The following is an 18,965-nucleotide window of genomic DNA, read 5'->3' as shown; positions in this document are numbered from 1 at the left end:
GTCCACTTCTGGAAGGGAGTGATGGTGTGGCTTTGGTGGGTGACTGGCATTCAGTTCGGGTCAACCCACCACAGAGAGCAAAACCAAAATATAGACAGTGATTATGTATTTTTTTCATGTTCTGATTTTGCATAATGTAATGTTCTGTAGCCTTAGTAACTGGAATAGTTTTGGAATAATAAAGGATTAGCATCAGTGGCATTCTCACCCTTGATAATACTCTTTAAAATGTATGTTGTGTTTATAAAAAATTATAAATAGCAATCTTCCAGCAACAGCAAGACTAGGCACGGGTCATTAGCTATATTACAATGTAAAAGACTAGATCTTTTCTCCAGGAAAAAGTACTTGAACATTAATCTGGTTGAGCAACCTAATCAATGGAGCATTTTTGTTTTTCTAATGATACTTGGATAAGTTCAGGGTGAAGAGAAAAGAAAAACAGATTTTCTTCCTTTTTTTTTCTTTGATTACTATATTAAGCAAATAGATTTTTAAAAATTCTGATTGCTATCACTCACATTTTAGAAACACACTTTTCTTCTTAGTAAAGTAACCTGCTGTTGCCAACATCTATTGGAAGTGTTACAGTTACATAGGTTTCAGGCTTGGTATTTGTTTTCTGAAGAGTATAATCTGCTGCAATTTTATGTCAGAGACAATGTAACTGATATGTTAATAAAGAACTGATGTTCAGACATTCATCTGGGATCTTTTTACAGCAGTCTATCCCTATGTTTTCAGATATTTGGTCCTTTTATGATGCTGTGCATGGACACAACTTGGACTCGGTGATCCTTCCAACTCCATGGGTTCCTTTCAACTCCGTTTATTCTGTGATTCTGTAATTTAAAGCTCACAGTGTCAAAGTGTTACCACTTTTTAGTGAATTTGTGAACCATAAACACAAAGAACGACATTACAGAAAGATTTTATTGAATGATTTGTGTCAACACATTTCTTATGACATGCCATCAAAAATTTATTTTACTTTAGTTACTACTTTTCCAGCTTTTCAATGGAAAAAAAGAATAATTTTGCTCCACATGTTTTCAATTATCTCCTAAAATTAATTGGGGTATTGGGGTCTTTCTCTTGTTCTGTTTTGGCTGTGGGGTTTTTTTGTAAGCTGGTATGTGCCTTTTGATTAGACTTTACTCTATGATGAATATTTTGAGCTTCTGCATATTTTTCAGAGTATTTTAATTCAATCTCATTTTTTTCTCTGAAAATATTCCTAGACAATTTGAAAAAAAAAAAAAGAAAAAGGAAAAGGCTGGTAATTCTTTTCTTTAGTAGTGTCAAAGTAATTAGGATTTTAAGAATGACTCTAATCTTTGTATAGAAGCACAAGAGCTGTGACACACTATTCTTTGCAGATATATCTGAACAATGCTTATGCTCACTGCTTACCTAACTTAAGAGAAGAAAAGAACTCTGGGAACATTAGAGAGAAAAAGCTTGTGATGAAGAGGCAATGGAAAAAAGGCAAATGTTGATTCAAAGCAATCATTGTGAAATAGTGTGTCACTTTATTTTGAATCAATTTAACTCAATGACTTAATGAGGCATAGTGGAGGAAGTCAGTCACGCAAGTGATTCAATTGTTTAAAAATACTGGAAAGAGTAAGGGGAGGAATACAATATATTAGGATTTTTAAAGTGAAGAAAGAAAATAAGCATTAAGAGAGACAATGCTGGAAAGTCACATTTTATGGGAGGATGTGGGCAAGTGGGAGTTTAAATTCTGTCCTATCTTAGTGCCTTTCAGTTTTTTCTACAGGAACCATTTGCTTTCACAATGAAAGAGTTATTCAGTTTAAGGTTTTTCTTACCTTTCTTTGGCTAGTGTCTTGCATGTGATAGTAACTTAGTTTACCGGAAAGGCTAAGCAAAGTCTTGTTCAATTATGATGGCTAATGGCTCATATAGGCATGCTCTAGAAGTCAAAAAATGATTAACTGAACAAGCTGTAGTGGAAATACATTGTAGGAGGGGAAAGAAAAAAAAAAAAAACCAACAAAAAACCCCTCAATTATTTTCCAAATAAAAGAAACAAATACATCCCCTGATATTCTCCCAGCTGCATGCCAAAAACATATTTGAAATGTTAAGCTATTGTTACAATTTGGGAAGCATGAAAATTGCAAAAGCTGCAAGCTGAAAATGCTACAGATAACAGTGAATCACAATTTAGTGGATTTTCACTCTTTCTACTAATAACTGACAAAGGATGCTTTGATCAAGAAGATTCTGTTGACAGAGACTTTCCACAGCAGACAGAAGCTCTTATCTTCAAGCTATGAAACACAAAAAACATTCATAAAGATCACTTTGAATGCCATTTTCTCTGTATTATGTAAGTTTAGGGATTACTGAGCACAAAAAGGTGTGCGATGAAAGATACAAGACTTGGGAGATATTCTAGTGCACAGTAATTCACTGCATTTATTACCTTTAAATTCCACATTCTGCTGGTAAACATTGTTCCCTATTTAGAAGATGTGTCAATGGTTCTAGCAATTTTCGTAAGCAAAAATTCTGCTCCAGCAAATAGATTAACCTTAAAGCAACACAGGCTTTCTACATTGGATACAATAGCTCTTTCCCCTCTTAAACCAAATCTCTTCTTCTGGAATATTGCAAGATATTTAGCATGAATTTCATTAACTTGCTAAATAGAGAGTGGGGGTCTGTTGCTGGGTAGAAGCACTTTAAGAGCATAGTGCCTTGCTTGCATTTTCAGAATATCTTAGGAAACCAATTAAACCAGCTTTTATTTTAGACATTTGTTATTGCTTTCAGTGCTTTTTCCAACACCATAAAATTCTTTAACTAACCTTTCAATATTGAGTATTCCATTATAATTTTACAGTTGGCCTTCCAAAAACATTAAAGAACTTGACAGGGTTATGAATCACAGATTATTTGTCTCTCTGTGGGCTAATCTATCAAAAGGATTGAGATAGGGTCTGTATCTAAAGGGCTGGTGTTGATTCAAATTCAGTGGCAAATTAAACTGGGAGAGTGTGTGATTACCTTACACATACATCCATACTGCTTCTACAGCTGAGGCTTATATACTCCTAAATCGTTATAGTTTTCAGAACAATGTGTTAAAGCTAAGTCAGTAATCCTACAAAAATCTATAGCATATTGTATGGATATGTCATTTGGGATCAATACTAACCCGGAGGACTCTTCACAGTCTTATACACAATGATATTCACTGAAAACCATAGTATCTCATATCTTATCTTTAGGGCTTAGATATCTAAATCAGTATTGCTTTACTCATGTTTCCAGTCTTATAACAAACTGGAATTTGTCACTCAAGACTTTATGAAATACTGTACAGATACAACAGCTTTCTTAAAATAATGAAGCTCCTTGTGACAGCAGATCCATTTTATTTTCTGTGACCTTAGTCAGTAGTTGATGCCTACAATGTATTTTTCCACTGTCACAGAGATCATTTAATTTTATCTCTTCACAGAATCAAACAGTCGAAAAGATAATGGTAAGAAAGACAATATTCAGCTCTTTTTTTATGCTTTTCTTTTTTTGTGTCTTATTTGATTTTGGTCTCTTCATCATTTCAGTTTTGCCAATATTATCATTCAATGACCATTCTTAAAATTATTAGCTCCTTTAAAGTTTTATTTGATTTTTCTCCTGAGTAACGCCAATAATGTAGCTGACAATTGCTTTGAGTATTCATTTCTCTACCAATGCACAGACAATCAGATTCACTGCCACCTTGAGACTCAGCTATCATCAGTCACCTCAGCCTATCAAACCAGTCAATCTACATAATGAGGAAACATAAAAAACCCGGGGTCAGAAAAGAGCTCTTTCCACTTGAAAGCTACAAGGAATATTCTATTACAGTTCCTTGCAGGCTTCACCTGGGTACATTCACAGTGCAGGTCAAAGAAATGTTTGTTGTGCTGTCCTCATTTGTTTAAACAACTCAGAAAAACATTTTAAGTTCTGGAGTGTTTTTTTCTGTATGATTCTACTAGGTGGTTTTGGGTTATTTACTTAGAATAAATACATTTTTGTGGATTAAAGTAAATGACCAATGAATACCTGAGTAGGAGTAATTCTTGACCTGAAATAAAAATTACCCTTTTCTTTACTGAAAAAGGTTGTAGGAGGTCCACATAGTGCAGAATATTAAAATCTACTGAAATTCCCTTTTAACTCCCTAGATCTAATAAAAATTCAGCTGAATTTAAGAAAAAAAAATCCCATCAAGTATAATAGGCTTTCACAGAAGCTCTAGTTTGTGAACAAGAGTTGTTGTAATTTTATATTAATTGTAGTTTAACTTTTAAATCAAAGTATGATTTCTGATATTAGCCATGCATATGTGGCAATAAAATTTATTCCTCAGAAGGAATAGAATTTGTCCTTTCTTTGATATTTTTGAAAGTCTACAGCATGCCTTTTCAAGTACTGGTGAGAACAATACTAAACCTCAAAAGCCAAAACCGATGAACATTAGGGGAAGGTGGGAGGACTCCTGAAAAAGAAAATATTACCTCTCATAGATTTCTGTGAAAAAGTAATCAAATCCTTCCTGCCTGCTGTTTCTGAAACTGTCTACAAGATAAGGTCTCCAATTTGAGAATCAAGTAATTTCAACTACAGATGTATGAAGCTGGTGCAGTCAACAGAAGCTGCTAACCACTGCATTTACCTTCCTAAAACCACCCCGCCTTTTCAATACCTTCAGAACTAATTATCACTCCCACTGAAAACAGAAGACCTTTGCTGCTTTTTTTCATGCAAGCCCATTTCTGCTTTTAGCTGTAGATCTTTTATCTTCTTACATTCCTTAAAGCAATAAAAATGCTTCAATGTATAACAGATATGCGCATGTACATTGCATTAAATTCATTGCAGATACAGTACACACTCTCAAAATTGCCCTTTTTTCTGTTTTCATATGATGAACACCTGCATCTTTTTACCAAGGAACGTGGTAAAAGAGGAAAGACAGCTTGCTCTACATTCATCTAACTTTCTTTCTGCTTGTACTTTAATAGCAGAATTACTTCTGGATACCTGTTTAATGCCATTATATATGAATAATGTATACATGTATCAAATGTATTTATTAGTTATTTCTGAACTATGCAGTAGACACATGACAGCTCAGATATATATATATATATAGATAGATAGATACATAGGCATATTTTTTTTTCTTTTTCACTATGCATAATTTCAATACTGCAACATTTTGAAAATTAATTTTCATGACAGGGAAACCACTCTCAAAACTGCCAGGTGTTCATGGAGGGAGGACTATAGTGCCATGCATTTTACAGGCATTAGTAAACAATTCAATAAGAGTCCCCACAGCCAGATCTGACATCAATGCCTTTCCCATTGGCATTGATGGGGTTATCTTCAGAACTTTTATGAACTTCCTATTGGAAAGAAATCAAATCTTAGAAAGATAAGATTCCTTACTCATATCCCTAAAGATATCAAAGTAGCTAAGCTTAAAGAACAATGAAATTGCAATTAGTAGACATAAATTTCAATGGTGGTCAGTTAACAAAACCTATAAATCAAGGAGTGTTAACCACATGGATTAGAGAAATGGAAATTTTATGGTAGACTTTGCTTAATTTATATGCCTATATAACTGTCAGAAACATGTAAGCCAAAATGCCTTACTCAGAAATATGTATTTCATTTGTAAGCAAGACTGGAGTAATCCCTTCCATCTCTCTGTGTCTGCACACCAGCTGAAGAACTGGTTAGAATGTATGAAATTCAGAACAGATGTTACACTCTTACTGAAGTTCTTTATGGCAAATTTGATAGCCCAAATTGTAAACAGAAGAAAAACATCACATAAATTACAAAAAGTGATAATTACTGAAGACTCACAAGACTTGCACTGATTTTAGTGAAAAGAGAAAAATGTAAAGTGAGTGTTTCTGGTGGATTCTGTTGGTTCAATTTTCAATGGATTTTATCTTACGTTACTACCTGCAATTCTAGTACACTTAATGGTATAATAAAACATCATCTGGAAACGTTGTATTTTATTGGATTTTTTTCATCATGTCACTGCTTAGACACTGTCATTTCCCTTACAGAATATCAGTAGAACATGAAAATGGTTGAAATAGGAAACAAAGTATCACACTTGTATTCAAATCTCCAGGGAGAGAGAGAGAGACAGTTTTGACTGATTCACATCCAGAATGTGCCTAGAAGTTTTGATTTTGACAAATATTAAGACTTGAAAATGAAACAGGAGATTAATTGGTAAAATTTCCATTCCTTTCCAGTGCAAAATGCAGCTGTGCCTATGTAAATCATTGCAGGCTGGAAAGCAGCTTCTGTCCCAAATTTCCTGAGACATGTCTGCTAACATGTGACTGTGATCATGCTAACAAGGCTGCACCCTATAAAGGACTGCAAATAGCTGGCACAACCTTATACAGCTATGCCACTTCAGGAGCAGAAATTTCATGTGTTTAGCCACCTTGGAGTGCTCCACTGTTAGCAGGGGTTTGAAATTAGGACTTTCAGAAAAGGCTTAATCCTCTGATGCCACCATTTCTCCCCCAATAAAAAAGTACTACTGATATGAATGCCTTTTGCACAATATTATACTATCTCAGAATCACATAATGCTCTGGGTTAGAAGGGATCTTAAAGATCCTGTTCCAAACCCCCTGCCATGGACAGGGGGTTTCATTAGACCAAGCTGATTGGAGCACCATCCATCCTGGCCTTGAATGTTTCAAGGGCAGGGCAGCCACAGCTTTTCTAGGCAACTTGTTCCAGTGCCCACACAGTAAACAATTTTTTCTTAGTATCTAATCTAAATCTGTTGTCTTTCACTTGGATAGAAAGCTAAAAAGAGATACATGCTTCCAATATATAAAACAACTTATAGTTTTTACAGCACTGTTTCAAACTAGCACCAAACACAAAGTCATAACTTAGACTCTGCAGTTGCTAGCACTGCACAACTACATACAGGGCAAATACAATTGGAACAGAATGAGTTAAATTACTATTCATGTACCTCACACAGTTATCTGGGTCAGTTTGACCTGTATATGCTGCTTTAGTAAATGTGCAGCAGCAACTCTAACAGGTCTGATATGGAAGTCACTTCAAAAATTCAAAGGCATATGTGGTACAGAAGGTCAAATTTTATGATAACAGCAAGCCTATCATCTGGTCTCAGACTCAGTGAATAAAATTGTTTTAACTAGGTGGTTACAAAGCCAGCCTCATCCTTCTTTTTTATTGCTATATCAATGCAAAACAGTCAGAACCTATTGGTGAATTTGACCCTTAAATTTTCTGGTGTTCTTGTAGTCGCATAAGGTTGGTAGCTGCAGTTCCACACACATCGGTCAGTTAAGGTCCAAACTATGTTTCATTGACATCAAAAGGGGTTTTATGTGAGAGCAAGACTATCTTGCCCATATTATGGATGATACAGCAATTCTGATCACTACAGTGAGTTTTTGCCTTGCAATAGCTTGAAGGGAACAGTATAAGGGAGCACACAAGGAAGCTAAACTCTTAGAGTTTGTAATGGCTCGTGCTGGGGTAATTTTCTTCACAGTAGCCCCACAGAGATGGGGCTGTGCTTTGGACTTGTGACCAAAGTGTTGATAACACAGAGATGATTTCCCTATTGCTCAGTAGGGCTTGCACAGAGTCAAGGCCTTTCCTGCTCCTCACCCCATCTCACCAGTGAACAGCCTGGGAGTGCTCCACAAAGAGTTGGGAGAACACACAACCAGGACAACTGATACCAACTGACCCAAGGGACATTCCATACACATGGCATCATGTCCAGCATATACAGCTGGAGAAAGAAAGAGAAAAGGGTGGACACTTGGATTGATGGTGTTTGCCTTCCCAAGACGTGGTTATGGATGATGGAGCCTGTCTTTCCTGGTGATGGCTAAACACTTCTCTAATTATGGGAAGTGGGGAATCAATTCCTTTTGTTTTTTTCCTTGAATGGCTTTACTTTTCTTATTAAGCTGCATTTGCCTCAACCCATGAGTTTTCTCACTTCTACCTTTCTTATTCTCTCTTCCATCTCACCAAGAGGACTGAGTGAGCAGCTGGGTGGAGTTTAGTTCCCAGATGGAGTTAAACCACAACTATGTTGCCAAATGAAAGGAAAAATCAACATCCTGCTTCTTACCAGAATTTAGTCCCTAGTTAGAACTGACAAGGTTTGTATAAAAGATATAGGCAAAAAGAGGTTATTTCTCAAAAATTATTAAAAAGCTAGTGATTTCTGTTCTGAACACTAACATCAAGTCTGAATGCTCCATTCCATACACTATATGAGTGTCCTTGCTTCATAACTGTTCCCCAGATATTTTATTAGATACATTGAACAAAAAAAAAGAAAAGAAGGAAAGGAAAAAAAACTACAAAACCAAACCAAACCAAAAATAGCACACTTAATTTTTAGTCAGCTATTTCTATACTACATCTTTGTATCAATTATTACTCATGTTACTTCACACCAATACAGATTATATGCCTGGTGCAAGTCAGCTATGTGTTGACACTGCCCTTCATCAGTATGTGCTTTAGGAACAAAAATGGAATTAGAAAGATTTTGCTGTACTAGTTAGGTAATTTATATAACACAACAAAGACGAAAATTACAATATATGTGCAGAGTATTATTGTTTTTTATTTTATCATCTGCTATGGCCATTTGTCCAATTAACCAATTACAAAGGAATAACAAGGGAGTACATGAGGCATAATCACCTTTTTTATGAAAATATACTTTTTTTTTCATGTGATTTGACTAAAATTAACTCTGGGATATCTAATTAATGGCAATACCCATAAGAAAATGTCTAAACAGCTTTAAAAACTTAGAGAAGCTCTAAGTTGAAAATAGATTAAAAAAAGGGCACAGATCTTAAATTGTGTCTGTTCTTTGTGTTTGTAAATCTGCTCCTTCCCTGAGTGATTTTTGTTATAAGAAACCTCCTCTCTTCACATTTGCTACATTCAAAATGCAAAAATTCCTTGACCTGTGCACACATTAGTTAGATGGATAGTAGGAAACACATTGCCACAACAGTATTCCTCCACAAAGCATGAGCATCCAGGTGAAATCTTGGCTCTTTTACAAGTAAAGGAAATTTTATCCTGGTCTTAGGTATGTGTTAATATTTAATCCAGATGTCCATATTAAGCTGTCATATCCAATAGTTTCCTTTGACACTAATGGTTCCAAAGTACTATTAATTTAGCTGATAAATTGAGAAAACCAGAAAGTTTTCACAAGCCATCTGATTTCTCTTCAATTGTGTCCTGCCAAGATAGACTCAAAGGTCCCTCTTACTTGCTTATCTGCACCTAGGGAGGAAGTATGAACAGAGATGACTGAATATTTAAATTATATGTAAATCTAGATGGCTAGATCCACCCTTGGTGTTGAAAATAATATTTGGTAGTAAAGGAACTTGTGAAAGACAGATTGCATGCAATGCACAAACTGTTCAAACAAGCAAATTACTTGGAGGATAATTACAATTGCTAGAAATGGATTTCCACTTTTTTCCCCCCAATCTCTCAGATTTTCTAAAATATTATTCCATTCTATGGAATGTTATAAATGATAAATGAACATGATAATTTATATTTACTCTCTGTTTTCAAGGTATTCAGACCTTTTTTCTGTAGCTGCTGATTATTACAAGGTTGCTATACACTGAAACTCTGTATGCTTTAGTATCCTGCATAGAATGAAGCCTTCATGCAAAAAGATTGTGCACCATTATTTGTTGATAGACAAAATATACAGTTTCTTAGCAGCCAGTAAATAAAAACATAACAGTATTTCTTCCATTTATTTAAGGAAGACCATTCACATACTGGGAAAGTCTTGTACAACATAATTTTTTTTTTTTTTTTTTTTTTTTGGTAAAAAAGAGAACTAACAGTTAATTTTTGACAGCAGTCAAGTACACAGAGTATTTTTCTCTCTTTGCCCATTTCACTTCTTTCTACAGTCTGTTTTCATAACATGATAATTACACTGGCTTGTCATTGTAAAATACCATGATTTCATCACAAGAAAAGAAATCCAACTGAGATGAACTGTGAAGAAAAGCACTAAGAAAAGTACAGGTCATCCACATGTAATATTTGTAATAACTCCAGCAGTTTAAAAAACATATAGTTTTGAGCTTCCTATGGCAGTCAGTACTTACAGATTTATTTGTTATAAGCCAGATTTTTATCTCTTTACTAAATATGTGTTATATTTCTGGCCTCCTAAGTTGATTCAGAAATGAAGTTTGGTTTTCCTTTTTCTTCTTGTTTTGCCAACTTAAACAACTTTCTTGTAGTTTGAGCCAAAAAGAGGTCAGACTCTGAGATGCTGGCAGTGTCCTGTGTCCAGCAGGTGGAAATACCACATAGTGAAATGGAAAAACAGAGATGTGAAAGGTTCATATTTTTAGCTGAAAAATATAATAGCCTGAAATGAAACACAACTTGTCACAGTGGACTGTCTTTCTGTATGACTGAAAAGCCCTCAAATATATTCATCTTAAATGTGTGGAGGGGGAGGAAAAGAAAATAATTATTAAATACTAAAAAAAACTGAATAAATAAAGCCAAAAAACTAACAGAAATAAAAATCTTTTCTGAAAGCTGGGAAAGGAATAAAAACAACAAAAAGCAAAAAAGGCTCTAAATCACAGCTAAAAGGCTTTGGGATAAATCTCGCCTGAAAATTGTAGATGCAAACTAAAGTTTCCCAAGAAAAGAAAAAGAAAATATAGCTTCATAATATAGCAATTTTTTTTTAGCATTCGGGAGAACAGAAGAATGTGAGGCTTACTGGCTACCTTGTCTATTCAGGAACCTACAAGCTTGTTCAATTTCTCTTGAACTCTGTTTCAGTTCATGTTGGCTTCACTGTTGTTTCCTTTATGTCACAAATGAACAATTTAAGGTTGCTTAAATAACCACCATCAAAACTACTAGCAAAAATTCTTTTAATATTATTGGATTTCTAGAAATAATACCATTTAATATACAGAAATGCACTGTAACAAAATTTGATGGCAAGGATCACTCTATTATTTGGATGAAACATGCAAAGCAAAATCAAATTAGAATGTATTTAAAAATATTTACAGAGACTGAAGATTTTAAAGGATAAGGGAGACCTTTCCATTGACTCATAAGGTTTAGAGGCGACTTCCTTGATTTTTGGACTTCTCAAGGAGCCTAGGTGTGTCTAGGTCCAATCTTAGACTGACTTGGTCAATGGTTTATGTCTAAAGGGATTAGCTACATGGATTTCATTAACATTGATTTATCACGCTGTCAGCAAGTGTTGTTATTGAGGGTCTCTCTACCTTGGGGAAGGATGGATTGCAGTCTCAGGTAAGGAATCTCAAACCTTGATAGGCATCCCAGCTCCAGGTGAGAGCATCTAGCATGCAGTTCAGCTGCAATTTGGAGAGAACTCAAATTGGACTCACACAAAAATCTGACTTTAGTAGAAAGGTACATCTGCCACAAGGAGCAAGGTTGGGAGGGATCCCAGCTCAACAGGAGACCATTGCCATGCAGCCACAGCACCTAGCCAGGAGATCCTAAGAAAAGCTCACTTAAGCTGCTATATTTATGGGATAAAAGGGTTGCCACATCAAGTTGTATACAATGGAACAGGCATGGATGAGATTCCTAGTGCTGACAACTTTCTTTTTTCCTTGACAAGCAAATCTCGGAAAAAACACCCACCATTCACATGTTAATGGTATGATCTGTGTCCAAGTTCATATGCATCGATGCTCACTGGGTCACCCTGCTCCACTGCGGGTTTCCTGGAGGAGTTCTGGGCCCAGCTATTACTCAGGCCTTTGCCTCCTTTGGAGACGCTACCATCTCCTGCTGGTTTGACTACAGGCATCAAGTGTATCCATCAAACCCTTTAAAGTCCTCAGTAATCTGAAGAACAACACCAGCTCTGCAGGTGATCATTAAGTATTGTTTATGTCTTTAGAAGCACATGGTGAGGGATTAAAAGACACAGCAACCATATTGGGGTTTTGAAAATAATACCTCTATTGTCCTTCAGAACTCACAAAATTCACAAATTCAAATCCCCCATTTACAAACCCACGAATACCATAGCATTTCCTTGCTAGGTTCTTCTTCATCTTTTTTTTTTCTTTTTTCCATTATAAAAATGTGAATAGATAGGTACTTTATTTGACACTTATAAGCAAGAACACCTGCTTATAAAAAATAATTGAGATTTATTTTTTTATTTTAAATTCAGAAGCACAGCAGGCAGGAAAATACAGGAATATTCTTAACTTCCATGGAGCAAAGCAGACACCAGCAGTGCTAAAATAAAAAAGAGCCTTAGGAAAGGGCTCAAGAATATCAGAAGCCTAGGATTATTTTCAGATAATTGCCTGTTAAATATGTGGGTTTCATAACTCATTGATAAGAATCAAATGCTTGGTTCTCTTCCTGTTACAAGTCCCCAGGAAAATTACTTCCAGCATTTGTTAACTCATTGACGGCCCATGAGTTAAAAATACAGGGTCAATTTCCCTAATTTCAAATAATTCTAATAGAATTTTTTCCACTTTTATTGTGGCCCAACTTGTTCCACTGTTTCATTTTATGAAGGTTTCAAAGTGGTCAGATTGCTGGTGGTGGCTCTCCCACAGCCTTCTCAGCAGAGAGCAGAGCTGATTGCAAGCAAATTTCCAGTCTTGGAATATTGTAGGAAGAGTGTGGACAAACCTTCTAATTATGGGTCCCCACAGGGTCAAGAGAAAAAGTGTTTGTAAGTATTTATGGGCAAGAGGGAAGAAAATTGACAGCTGAAGAATTGGCTGTAAAATGGAACAGCCTAAAAGGCAGCTGCAGGATTATTTTGAAGGACATTTTCCCCTCTTTTCCCCGCCTGAAGAGAATTCAATTATGCATGTTTTGTGGGTTCTGGCAGAGGAGTTCTAAGTGACTATTAACATCAATGAAAATGAAGGAAAACGGCCATGTAATTTACTTCAGGTTGTAATGTAGGTCTCTGAACTCCATGTTTCTTCTTCTCTCCCAACTTTCTGGAGGTATCTAGTGCTTTCTGTGTCTGCTTTATTGGAATCTATTATAGGATATGTTCGGTCCTCTGAATTCCATCTTAATTTGACATCCAATGGAAACAAAGTGAACTTTTTCCAGAGAGTCTGTTAGTCTCTTCCACACTCAAGTAAGGAGCTATACATGTTTTCCAAAGACCTATCCTTTCCTGACATCAGGCAGACCCTGTCATTTTGAATCAAACTTGTATGATAGCTTCCATTTGGGCTTAAAAGAGAATTTATTTATTTTTTTTTTTGCATTCACCCAGAAGACTAAGCTAAAAATTACAACTCCTCTCAAATGCCTATGAACTCAGTCATTATCCAGCTGGTGGGTGAAGCACAGAGAAATGTGCCTAAACAACACCAGAGTTTGGAAGAGAGCTGTGTTCTTCCAACTCTAATTCTCTCCAAGATTTAACCACTGAGCTGCACAACAGTATGGATCACAGCCCATGAGACAAAACAAGGTCCAGTGAGTACCCTTGTCTGAGCTATCCCTGCTTGCCTTGGGTTTTCACTTGCCTTGTCAACATCCAACAGAGAACAAACTGTTCACATTTCTTCCACAATCAAGCCAAAGTTGGATGACTTTGCAATTATGAAAGTCCACAGGTACAAAAAAAATCAAAACGCCTGTGTTGGTTTGAAGAGACCTTGTAATAGGCTTTTTAAAAGCCTCCACATCATCAAGGGCGAGTCCTGTCTGACCAACTCTGTGGCCTTCTATAGTGGAGTGACTACATCAGAGGATAAGGAAAAAGCTGCAAATTACATTTATCTGGACTTCTGTACACTCTCTGACTTGGTCCCCCACAACATCCTTCTCTCTAAACTGAAGAGAGATGGATTTGATGGGTGGACTGTTAGATTGATAAGGAATTTTTTGAACAGTCACATCCAGAGTGCAGTGATCAATGGCTCAGAGCCCTGAAGGACATCAGTCACAAGAGGTGTCCCTCAGGGCTCCATATAGTGACCAGTATTATTTAATATCTTTATTAATGACATAGATGAAAGGGTCACCCACAGCAATTTTGCAGATGACACCAAGTTGAGTGGTCCTGTTGACACATGATGGACAGGATACCATTCTAAGGGACATGGACAAGCTCCAGAAGTGGGCACAGGGGAATCTCGTGATGTTTAATAAGACAGTGTAAAGTCCTGCACTTGGGTTGGGGAAACCCCTTGTATCAACACAGCCTGGGGTATGAAGGGATTGAGAGCAGCCCTGCTGAGAAGAACCTGGGGGTGCTGTTGGATAAGAAGCTGAGCATGACCCAGCAATGTGGTCCTGCAGCCCTGAAAGCCAAAAGTGTCTTGGGCTGCATCAAAACCAAGGTGGGCAGGGTGAGGGGGGGAATTCTGCCCCTTTACTCCTCTCTGGTGAGACCCAAGCTGCAGAGCTGCTTCCAGCACTGGGGTCCCCAGCACAAGAATGGCATTGACCTGTTGGAGCAAGTACAGAGGAAGAACAACAAGATGATTAGAGGGATGGAGCATCTCTCCCAAGAGGAAAGCTTGGAAGGATTTGGACAGTTCACCCTAGGGAAGAGAAGGCTTTGATGTGACCTCATTGCATCCTTCTGGTACCTGAAGAGAGCCTACAAGGAAGATGAACAGAAGCTATTTACAAGAGCATTTAGTGACAGGACAAGGGGGAATGGCTACAAACTGAAAGAAATTAAGTTTAGAATGAATATTAGGAAGAAATTCTCAATTGTGAGAATGGTAAAGCTCTGTAACAGGTTGTCCAGAAGAACTCTTCGAGACCAGGTTGGATGGGTCTAGGGGAAGGTGTTTCTGCCCATGGTAGGGGGATTGGAACAAGATAATCTTTAAGGTCCTTTCCAGCACAAGCAATTCTATGATCATAAGAAGTACCTCTGCTTCATAAGAGTTTACAGCCCTGACTGTGAAAGGAGAGAAAAAAAAAATGTTATTTATGTTTTGGAGATAGGGAATATACAAAAAAAAAGTATATTTTCTTTGTGTTCCAAGATCAGACTTCTGATAGACTTCTTTGTGTTCCAAGATCACCCTAAGGAAGCCAAATCTCCTGATTTCATCCATGGGGCTTTGTGGCTGCATGTTATTTTGGCTACATGTAACTGATAATACTTTCCTGAGTTGGAAATTCCAGAGGAGATGCAATTACTGGTACTTGCATTACAGGCAGCCTGAACTCAGCCTCATTTTAGCCTGCACAAAAAATCTGTTCTGCCCTTGCCACAGGTGGTGCCATAGAATCTTTAGGAGCTCAGGCCATTTGTTCCTAAAGATGTGATTTGTCCATAACAGTGGAAGGAAAAGACGAATGAGCTGGGCTGTTTTGGCATGTAGCTAGTGCCAAGGCTTTTTCCTCCAGAAGTTATTATCCATGTCCTGGAACTAAGGGACTTTTTGTTCCTTAGCCAAGGATGCCGATTGCCCCAAAAGGAATATGTCTTGTGTGCTTCGGACACAGTAATGTCACAGTCTCTACTTGCCAGCTGCTTGAAGTGTGTTCAAACCCCTTTCACTCTATTCCCTTCCTCCTCTCCCTCCGATTCCTGCATAGTGCACAAGTGAAAACACATCAAAGCAGCAATCTAGCCAGGACCTTTCCCCAGAAAGTTCTAGAACTCTATTGTAAGAGACCTGACAATGTAAATTTAATTTCTTCATAAGTTTGAACTTGACTGACAGTGAATATATACGCAGTCAAGAGCGGATGAAGTCTCCAAGACATGTAGAAAATGTGCAGCAAAATGAAGCTCTTCTACTAAAAATATTTTTTCTTTTCAACATAAATCCTATGTTGTGACTTAGCTTTCTGGTTTTCTACAGTTGCACCATCTTGGCTTTCTTCTTTTATGTCATTATTCACAACAGAATTTTATTTAAAATGTCTAGGAACTAAGGTTGCATCTAAATTTTTCAGAGGTAAATAGCTTTGTAGAACTGGGCCTCTGTTCTCAAAGCCCATTGTCTCTATTGTGCTTTCTTTCCACACACTATGTATCTCTGTGACAAATGGTTATGGCTGTGTTTGATTTGAACATTGACTGAGGAGTACAAGCAGGGCAGGGGGGAACAGAAGGGTATAGGGAGCAAATATTCAATTTAAAAACTTGTGCTATAAAATACATAATAATTTTCAAGAGAAAAGGACATCTTCATTTTCTAAATGGGTCTTTTAAAATGATAGGCAATAGTGGGAGAATAAGTCCATTATTCATTTATAAGGGAATTAGCATAACAAAGCTGCTTAATGTGAGAGTTCAGAAAGCTCTGATTAATAAATTAATCCTTATATTTTACAATAGGTCTCATTTTTTTGAATAATCTCTGTAAGAAAGTGTTTTAATAATCTCAATGTTTCTCTTCAGAAAATTTAACTCTTTCTAGCCTACCTAGAGCAGAGACTAAGATGAACTTCAAATGTTGATGGGTGCAAATAATTATAGCTCTCAGTAACTGATAGCATTGCCCAGGGAAAGCTTGAGGCGGGCCCAAAGAGAGCTCTACTGGTGCCTTTGTGGCACATAGGGGTCCATCACACTGTTGCTAATAGCTAAGCATAACAATTTAAATTAATCTGTGTGGTAATTAATTTGAAGGAAGAAAAAATTATGAGCCTTCAGTTTTGAGAAGAGTAGCCTGAATAGAGACCAATTTATTTTTTTTTACATCTCTTTAAATCCCTTTCATAATTTTTCTTTCTGTAAGTTACATTTTAGTGCAGACACAGTCTCTTAAACTTGCCTGCTCTTCACTAGATAGACTCTACAGTACAATTAAAAGCCTTTTCTTTTCTGAAAAAGTTCTGTTCCAGATGAAACACTTTCTGTATCAAGTCATTGCTCCTCTGTCTTGCAAAGACAAGTAAGGCATCATTCTGAATCTCCTTTTTTTAGAAAAGAGCCTTTTACTCTGTCTTCTTTTTTTAAGCTTCAGTGAATCTGGCCTTTTTATCTGAATAACCCATAAAACTGTTTTATTCAGGTTTATTTTACTAGCAGCATTGTTCCTATGTAGTTGTAAGCAATACCATTTGATGTATGGCATCATTCCTTGTCTATTTCTGTATTAACAACTTTAGATAGTAGCTTTTCTCTTTTTACAAGAAGACACTAATGAAACCAGCACTTTTTGATTCCATTCCTCTTTCCCCCCATAATTGACCTCTAATGCTGTTATTTCCCTCCATGCAGGTCTAATAGGAGTGGACAAACCTTTCTGATTACTTTTGGAGAGCCAGAAAGGATGCTCACAATAGGAATCTTGAGATAAAACGCTAGTCACAATGAAGCAGAGAATGGTGAATTCTGCTCAGACACACCATGCACACAGAATGCCTGATGTGACATGCTCCAGTCTGCTTTTGAAAGATTTGGGAAGAGGATTAATGATGTAGTAACATAACAAGGAAGACAACAGAAAAGAGAAAATAATGATGACGTTGGTAGATTCGCCTTGAACAATGTGAATGCCATTTTACTGAGCTTATCAGAGGACTCATAGTGTGGTTTGAGTGGGGAATAGAAAAAAAAAAGGGCTGAGAGGCTCTTGCTGACCTCCTCAGTCTAGGAGATCAGTAACTGCACAATGACAGAAAGTTTCAGCCATTGGGTTTGTGTCCTTCCTTTGGACAATGAAAATGGAGTTTCTTCTCTGGTCTACTGCCTACACATCAACAGCAAAACAACTGTAAATTTTCTTTGGGCTGTCAGAGTAATAAAGTCTCATTTCTGATATTACCGACCTCTGTTCCTTTACCTGTGGACTCTTCTGGTACGTTCAACTTGTCTGTTCTCATCACACCTTTATTCTGTAAATCTAAAAGACAAGACATTGCCTTGTTAAGTGGAATAGGACAGCAGGGGGAAAAATCACTGTACACAAAAATAACAGTTTGAATCTAGACTGCACAGCAGTTCTTCACAAATAACTCTCACTTCAAATGCAAGCCAGAAGCAGAGGATCTTTGAAAGGAAACCACTTGACAGATTACATTCTCTAATAAATCTGATATTGTAAAACAGAGGGGAAGGCACTATTAGAAAACTGTTCCTAATTCATGTTTTACTACAAATTAATGATGCAAACAGGAAAACAGAAACTCCATTACTTATTTGCATAAGAATTCCTCCATCAACAAGCCTTCAGTTTATTTGTAATTCCTACCACTCCTGCTTTGGTTAAATTTATGATTTATATCTATTATTTTGGTTTAATTATGTTTTTCTGTTTTCTAGAGTGCTTTAGAAAGAGCTGTGAAAACTTGGTGAAATCTATTTGGCAAAGCAAGACTGTCTTTACAGAAAAATTAACAGGGTTTGCCAAGCTCATGAGCCCAAGGGTTGTATCATTTAAATCTTTCTCTTATGCCCAGTGAAAAAAAGAAAAGCCCTTAGAAATTACTTCTTTGGCACTCAGCACTAGCCTCCATTTAATTGTTCTTCCCGTTGGCATTACTGCTTCTCACAAGAAAAAAAAGTCCACTTTTACAAGTTCCTTTAAGTTCCTATGATATCCTTCCTCACTTCATTTCTACTGCCCTATTTTTTCTCTTCAACTGTTCTCACCATACTATATCCATAGAAGACACCTTTCTTTTTCAGCCAAGTCCTAGACACAAACCAGAGATTGGTGGCAGTTGTTGACTTATCATCTTGGAAGGTCTGTTGAATCTTTTCCAACCTTAATAATTCTCTTATTCTTAAACTTGCAAGGATAACAATTTTCACTCTATATAAACGTTTGCCCTATGCAAAGTTGTGCATTTAAGCTTCTGTATGATTGTGCATTTTCAGGACTTCACTGTGG

The sequence above is a fragment of the Pyrgilauda ruficollis genome, unplaced genomic scaffold (assembly GCF_017590135.1).
Source record: "Pyrgilauda ruficollis isolate IOZ18807 unplaced genomic scaffold, ASM1759013v1 scaffold41, whole genome shotgun sequence".
Taxonomy (NCBI): Eukaryota; Metazoa; Chordata; class Aves; order Passeriformes; family Passeridae; genus Pyrgilauda; species Pyrgilauda ruficollis.
The sequence above is the reverse complement of the archived record's forward strand: the minus strand, read 5'-3'. Positions refer to the sequence as shown.